Source organism: Nelusetta ayraudi, unplaced genomic scaffold, assembly GCF_046127955.1.
Source record: "Nelusetta ayraudi isolate G7.1 ecotype Tasmania unplaced genomic scaffold, CSIRO-AGI_Nayr_v1 ptg000002l, whole genome shotgun sequence".
In the NCBI taxonomy this organism is placed as follows: Eukaryota; Metazoa; Chordata; class Actinopteri; order Tetraodontiformes; family Monacanthidae; genus Nelusetta; species Nelusetta ayraudi.
This window is the reverse complement of record NW_027466052.1, coordinates 4065245-4073362: the sequence shown is the minus strand read 5'-3', so window position 1 is coordinate 4073362 and position 8118 is coordinate 4065245.

Here is an 8118-nt window from a genome sequence, read left to right as displayed (position 1 = left end):
TCTCTGGTGTTCTGGTCCGCGCGCAGTGCGGCGGGGCCGATTTTAAAGGGCTGCAGGGCGCACGATGTTGTGTTTGTACACAAAGAGCGCAGGCCGCTGATTGGCTGGACTGGGGAGGAAAGGCACTTGGTGGGGGTGGGGTGCACTTTTGTTATGTGCCGAGCAGAATTCGGGCCATTGTCTCTCATTGTTGTTTAAGCCTCTGTTAGACTTCTCCGACAACAAAGACTTCACCCTGCTTATCATTTAAATGCCCTATATTGTTCAAAGTCACTCAGGGGGGGGAAAGAGTTTTGTTTTGTTTTGGGTTTTTTTACAAGTTGTGTTAAAGTTTTATATTTTAATATCTCAGAATAATATAATAATAAAATAATATAATTATGATAATCGCTTAACTGATCCCAGCTGAGTACGGCATAAGACCAAAAACACGACGAAATGTGCTAAAGGAATTACAATTCTGAACTTTTCATTATCTTTTCACAAAGAACTCCTCCTCTCTGCTCACTATACTTCGGGCCATTTTTATCTCTCGTTTTCTTCTTCCTTAGTCACTGAGTAATTCGCTCTCACATCATTTCTCATTGTTTCCACAAAAAAAAAAAAAACAACATTGATATTAAGGCTAAAGTTGCAGCTTTACAACCAACAGCTACTGACCAACTAATACACGCAGCAGGAAATAATACAATGAGAGAGTGAGAGAGTGATATTGTCATCTAAAGTATGCATTTTTAATCTATGTCGCGACTGTTTGGTGTCGATAACAGTTGGCAACGTTGAAACCTATTAGCGTAAACGCTGATTGCTGGTAGAAGCAAATAAATACATAAATACCCACCTTCTCCTGTATGTTTGAGATTACTATCTGCGTACATGCATGCAACTACAAAAATATGTTTTCAGCCTGGATTCTGAGATTTTGCATTCTTGTTTTGCAACGTACACTGATTGTATCATCTTGACGTCGCACATTTACATACGTGGTAGCCTGAGATTCAAGCTAAGGGTCACCGCTCACAGTCAAAGCCTGTATTCTCGCCAAAGTTTACGAAAGTACACGTCGCACAGTGTGGCATGCAGTCATCATATAAGACTGCCAAAAAAAAATAAAATAAAATAAATCATGCAGTCTGTCCAGAGGCATAACCTAGCGCCGTGTTTCAAACGAAGTGCAGCGGTTGCGGCTTCGCCCGCAGGGCGAACTCCCTCACAAGCGTTTCTGTCCGCGGGCCAGAGTCAGAGTCCTGCTGCCAGTGCGAGGGTGACGTCTCTGATTAAAAAGGGTCCAGATCAGTGCGTTGGCGGCAGCCGCAATCCACTATATAGGTCGAGCGGCGTTAATTAAAAGTCACAGACTTAATTGCTTTTCGGCACATCTGGAAAGAGAGAGAGTTCTCCCCGCAGACTACAGAGTCATAGGCGGGCTCTTCGCTCTGGATTGCTTCCGTCGCATTAATAAATTCTGTTCCTCGGCGTTAATTACGTCCTGATTTCACCGCGCAGTTATTTAAAAGTTCTCCCTCCAAGCCGCACGCTCCGACACGAACCCTGCGGCGCCGCACCAACATACGGAGGCCGAGGGATTTGCATAAGGCGAATTTAGGGGGCTGTGATTAGGGGGCGGGGAGTGCACATGCCCCACGTGCACGTTTTTGTTTTTTTTTCCCGCCGAGACTTGTTAATTGCAAGCACGTAGGCTAAAAGCTGTGTCTATATACAAACTGCCCCGTCGCTGCCGCATCGCTTCCATCTGTGGCGCGAATACCGAGATTTATGCAACGTAAACTGGAATTAACCCCAAAATAATCCTGAGAATTAGCTTGGAATTAACCCTCTGTTTACAGACAGACTGAGACACTGCTGTGGTGTTTGAGAGAAAAAGCACAGCAAAGGTCATGAGGTTCAAATGATATGTTAGACAGCGCCCTGCTGTTCAAGGTGTTATACCGTGTACGTCCTGTAGAGGGCATAATGAGCTGGTGGGCTTGTCGGGTCTATAGAGGAACAGTGGTTGTTTTTGGTGAGTGTACGTGCATGCATGCCAATAAACGGCTGCTGCCATGCTAGCCATGCTAGCACACATAGCCGTCGTTTTTCAGCGCCTTTCCCACACAGTCTGAGGACACAACAATTGCGTTGCCAGTTGTAACTCAGACATGGGGTCTCTCAGGAGACCTGAGCGTGTTGTCACTGACCTGCAAGGCTTCTTTCAGTGCCTTTTGCACGTTTAGCTTCTGAAGAGCGGAGCCACCAAAAGAAGAGAAGAGCATGCCCTCCTTCTCTCAGTTCTGGGAGGAATTCAGTAACCACGTTTCGTTACTGTCACACACTGGTGAGGTTTGTCTTGTCTTGGGTTTTTCATTCCTGTCATTTCCTGTTTTATTTTGAAAAGCATCTAACGCTCCTCTCGTTTCAGAGCACTTGCCCTTCCTCATGTGTCACCTGTGTGTCTGACCCGATTACCAATTGTCTTCATCTGTTTCTTTGCCCGTATTTCAGTCACTCGTGCTGTTCACAGCCCTTGTCCACAGTCAGAGACGAGTGATTTTTTTTTTTTTTTTAATTTATTTTCGCTTTTATGGCGTAGTTTAGTTTTCTAGTCATGGTTTATTTTTCATAGCTGTGTTAATTTTCCTTTTCAAGGGCGATTTTGATTTCCATTGTTAAAGTGTCATAGTTTTTCTGAGATCCTCCGTTTTTAGGCGTGAGTTGTTTTATGTTTTAGGTATTTTTCTCTGGATATCCTCCTGTCGGAGCATTTTGGTTTATTTATTTCATTTTCTCTTAGTGATAGTCATTAGCCATTTTACCCTCCTTCATGGAGTTATTTTTTTTGTTAACGTTTTTAAGAAGGAATTAGTAGGAATTTCATAGCCTATTATTTAGACACTCTGTTTCGAGATCATTGGTGATTCCATTAAGTCTGGTATATCTAAGCTCCCTGCGTCTGAGTCCTGCCTTGAGTCCTGGCCTGACAGTTATGACATTGCGAGGGAAAATATTGGTCATATAAAACACATGTCCTGTACTTCTCTCCTGAGAGTGGTGCGCGTGGTGGGCATTTAAAATACGTGCGAGCAGGCAACCGCACTTTGCGGGGGGGGGGGCGCTCATCGCCTTGCCGCCGACCGACATGCAAAGGGAAGGTCGACAAGTCAAGGCCAGGGATTGGCCGGAGTCGGAGCCCCGCCCTCTTCCCCCGCCGGCCCAGGTAGCTCACCTGTGGTGCGATGCTGAGGCCCTCAGCTGAGGGAAGGAGAGGAGAGCCGCTTCAGACATGCAGGAAGGACAAGACACACAACTGGTGAGGATTTCCAGCATTTTGCTTCATTTCTTTATGCGTTTGTTTGTTTGTTTGTTTGTTTACTCTTGAACCAGCGTTTGCATGCTAAGTTGTGTTTCTCCCGTCTTTAATGAGGCATTCAGCGCAAGTTCACGCACACTGAGACATCTGAGCGAGCTGAACTTTTCCCGTACAGCGCTCTCTTGTCTCTCTTGTTCTAACGGGCCATTGATTTTTTTTTTTTTCCTCTGGAAAAAAAAAGACAAAAACTTCTTTGCAGCAGAAAGCACATTGACGGATTTGCTTTCTGGAAGACACTATATGGCAGCGTGGGACTGCTTGAATGCGAGACTGCGTGCCCTGGTTTTCGCTCCGTGATTTAGTGCGTGGCCCCAGTCCAAGGTGAAGCCAGCGCCGCGCTTCATATTTGACATCAAAACCTCTCTCTCTCTCTCTCTCTCTCTCTCTCTCTCTCTCTCTCTCTCTCTGTCTCCCCCTCCCTCCATCAACGCACGGCTGCTGCCGCCGCTTTGTGTCTCATGTAGTGCTCACGCTGCTCCGCGCAATTCATGTCAGGCTGATGCACAAAGGATGAATGATAAAAAAAAATTTAAAAAAAGATCCTCCGCCTTAAGAGAGAGCGGCTCATTATGACAGACCTAACAAGATGTAAAGTGTCTCTCTGAGCGGCTACAAACACACACACACGCACAGCTGGCTGCCCTTCCCTCAGCATTTGCATGCAGATCGTCCTGTTTGCATGCCCAGCAGTCGTCTCCCTCCTCAGACTCAGACCTGTAGTCAAATAAAGCCGCCCGCAACAAGCTGCTCACACTCATTAAAGCAGATGGCTCTACACAAATTGACTCGCGGGCCGCGCCGCAACCATTGCACTGCACTTCTATTAAACGCCGAGTACCCGGCTGGCACTGCCGCCTTTTTCTTTTGTCCAGAAATATATATACGCATCTGTTTTTCTCTCTTTTTTGTCTCCCCCTTACTATCATCTCCTTACAAGTAGCTCAGTCGCCCACACGAACCAGCGGCCGGCTGATAAGTCGGCGTGCGCTCCGGCGATGGTCTTATCAATAATGAATGAGTTGTGTGAGCCCCGTGTCGTTTATTTCCAGGGGGGATGGCAATCCGGGAGAGATAAAGCGTTTTCGGCTGCTTTAACTAAAGCAGGTCGTGGAGTCCAAACACATTCCCGATGACACAACAGCATCGGGATCGCTTACGAAGGTCGATCATTTACGTGATTGACCTTTAACACAAAGCCGGGCTGCTTTTTCTTTATTCCCCCCCCCCCCTTCCCCCCCCCTTCCCCCAGGTTTACACATGCAACGCCTGCATTCCTGTTTTCTCATCTCCCGGGACAGCTCAGCCTACAGCTGACATTTCGCCCACCTGCTGTCCACAACTTAGGTCATGGTGAATCAGAGCTTTGATTTTTCTCCCCATTGTCTTCTGCCGTCCTGGGCCTCTGATTGGTGCTGCAGGTCAGTGGACAGGTCAGCCGGCGTGCTGGACCAATCAGACTCCAGGCGGAGGTCGTGGGCCGGATGATGTTAGACGAGGCCGACGTGGAGTCGAGCACGGAGCTCGGTGTTCGGTCCCACTGGGATTGGGAACATCTTGCTTTGTTTGTTTTTTGTTTTTTTTTCATGTTTTTCAGACAAACTGGTGCTCGTGCAAACAACTGTTTCAAATTCAAAGACAAACTCCGTCCTATTTTCTTGAGATTTCACTCTTTTACTATCCATGATTCTGTGGTGTCTGTACATTCTCTCGAAGTGAGTTCTGCAGACGTGTCATCTCTCCCCGAGTGTGCATTGTTCTTTGCCACTCTGTGGAAATAGTTCCATTGAAGTCCTAAAGTGTATTCCTTTGTGAGTAAACTGGCCATTTGCCCAGAGCGTAGCCCCGCCGTCATTGGAAGACAGCTGGGAGGGACTCCGGCACTCAATAAGCGGCGAGCATCCGTGGCTGCCTCTGGTGGTGACGCCTTCACTGGGCTTCCCGCTGTGAAATTCCAGAGCAGATAGCATAATATCCACTATCTTTTTTTCTTTTTTTTTTTCTAGTTTTTGCCAAGCTACACCTTTTATCCATTCATCCCCGTCTGAATTCTGGGAGCCCTAGGCCTGCATTCCCCAGTCGCCCATCCCATCCACAGCAGCCATTCACAGCCAGAGACCCTGTCAGAAGTCCGCCTCTCCGTCTGCACTCTGATTGACAGCCATTTTTTGTCAGCTCAAACGTTGCGCGCGGGAAACGCTTTGCATACGAGACGAGGATGGAAATCCTGCCAACTTTGCATCGACCGCGAGTGCTCCCCAGAACGTCTCACCCACGCTGTGTGTGGGGAGGCTGAAGAAGAAGAGGAGTCGGAGCGAATTATGTGGACGAAAAACTGACGAGCGCTTGTTGGTCCGCAGGAGACGCTGCAGCCGCAGACTCGATGCTTGCAGTGTGGAGAAGCACTGGAGTGGTCGGAGGAGCACAGGTTTGTGTGTGTGTGTGTGTGTGTGTGTGCGTGTGCGTGTGTGTGCGTGTGTGTGTGTGTGTGTGTGTGTGTGTGTGTGTGAGAGTGTGTGAGTGAGAGTGAGCGAGCGCGGGCGAAAGACAACATAAACAAACAGGCCAAATCACATGGGCTGCCAAACAAGTCCTTTGTGTGAACTGGAAATGTCAGTGCAACCCTGCATCACCTAAAAAAAAAAAAAAAATGACAAATCAGCACAGCAGACCGTGGCTGAAAGATGAGATCCACAGAGCAAACATTTGAACAGCGCTAATAACCTTCACTAATTCTCGGAACGGCTTTCTCCTTAGCTATTCATAAAAATCCGGAGTGTAATTTCCTAGCTGTTGAATCCGGTATTTATTTATTTATTTCATTTTCATTTTCTCCAAGGTTTCGAATGCTTGCAGCAAAATCAGCCTGGCTGCATTCATAATGCAGTCGCTCATGCCCAACCAGAATGCATTCGCTTATGCCACGGAATTTGATATTTTCATGGCCACTTTTAAAGATTCTTCTGAACGACCTCAGCATCTGCATCAGCTTTGGCCCAGTCTGCGCTGTGATACCCTGCAAGCCTTTTCAGGAAGTGTCTTTTTTTTTTGCCCAATTAGGGATGAACTGGAAGGTTATGAAATGTGATTTAAAGCGAATTTAAAGAGAATGTCCAATTTCACATGTCGGGTTCGTCTGCGTAGGCAGTCGTGAGGAAAACTGGATAATAATCTTGACAAACCACAAAGCAATGGGAGGTAAATGTCAGACTCTTTATTAGGACAACAGAATAAATCACACTTGCGGGTGTAATTGGATTTTCTTGTGCTCTGCCGTGCCGCAAATAATACATGGAGAAGTAATAAAGTCAACAGGGCATCGGTGTCTAAACTGGCTCGCCAGTGTGGATGCTTCCAATGTCTGTGGACGCTATTTAACATGTTCACGTGGAGGAAAAACTACCTGCTCGCCAGGTCTATCATAAAGCTGTCCAATCAGATGTCTCCACAGCCAGTCAAAGGAGCCCTATTATGGCTATGTCCTGACTGAATAAATTAATGTTGGTGCTCAACCAACAATAAACAAGATTTGTTTGCTATGAGTTGCGCAGGCCTCGCAGAAACGAGCCTCGCTCTGACTCAGCCGCTCCCTGTTAGTGACCTATGTAGCGGCACGAAGTCGCTGTGAAGGAAATTTATATCTCTATATCTAATTCTTGATAACGGATTCAGTTTCAGTACCTTTAATGTCTTTGCACAGCGGTACAGCAACACTGTACGGTACTCTGTGGGAATACAACTAACAATAATAACAAAAATAAACCCGCAATGCCATGCTCCCGTGACTCAGAGGTGGTCATGTTCAAGCCATCTATCGGTTAGTTGTTATTACTTAGTATGATTAGTTATCCCATTGTGATGGACTATAACAGGAACATAAAGTCACCTCTGTCTGCTCTATTCTGCATTGACACAGTGGCACCACCGACCCTGGCCTACATAACAAGGTGAAAGAAAACTGTGAGGGGTTGCAGTTATTGGCGATGACAAGAGGCTAAACCTGCTGCACACCAAAAGTCATTGTTAAATGGACAACGTAGGTGAACAAAAAAATATATATATGTATATAAAAATACAGCAGCCATCATGAATCACAGGCAAGAAGCCAGCAGACCTGCAGGTTTGATTCATGATTGCAGTGTCTGTAACTGGGCTTCTGCAGGCACGGGCTTCTGATTGGTGAGGCCGGGCAAGTAACAGGGTGCTACATAGCACTGAAACCCAATGTTAGGACCCAACTGATATGAGGAAACTAGGCATGGAGAATCACACAGAAACAATGAAACAGTGGGGGGGAAATACACTCCATGCGCAATAAAAGGGATGAGAGATGAAACTAAACACCTGAGAGCCAGCTGCACAGCCCGGCAGACCTCAAAACATCGCCGCCCGATGGACCCTGCATCACGTCCTGTCTTTTTTTTTTTTTTTACTGGCAGACATTATTGAAGACAACTCGGCAAAACGAGCCCTAAAAATTATTACACAACAAATTCCAGGTGGACGCTGCAAAAAGCCCAGAAGTCACGCAGGTGACGACAGGTTTACAAGCCAGCAGTGACTTCCCATTTGTCTCTCTCCAGCGAGCCCTGGCTCGAGATATCGACAGTTCCTTTCTCGAGGATGCTGACTGGCCTGGTTATATTCTGACCACTGGGTTCGGGCTATTGTCTAGTTGTCTGGAAGTCAAACACCTCATGTTGGAACAAAAAAAAAAAAAGAAGAGAGATTTAAGTTTGAGCAGATGACTTTGA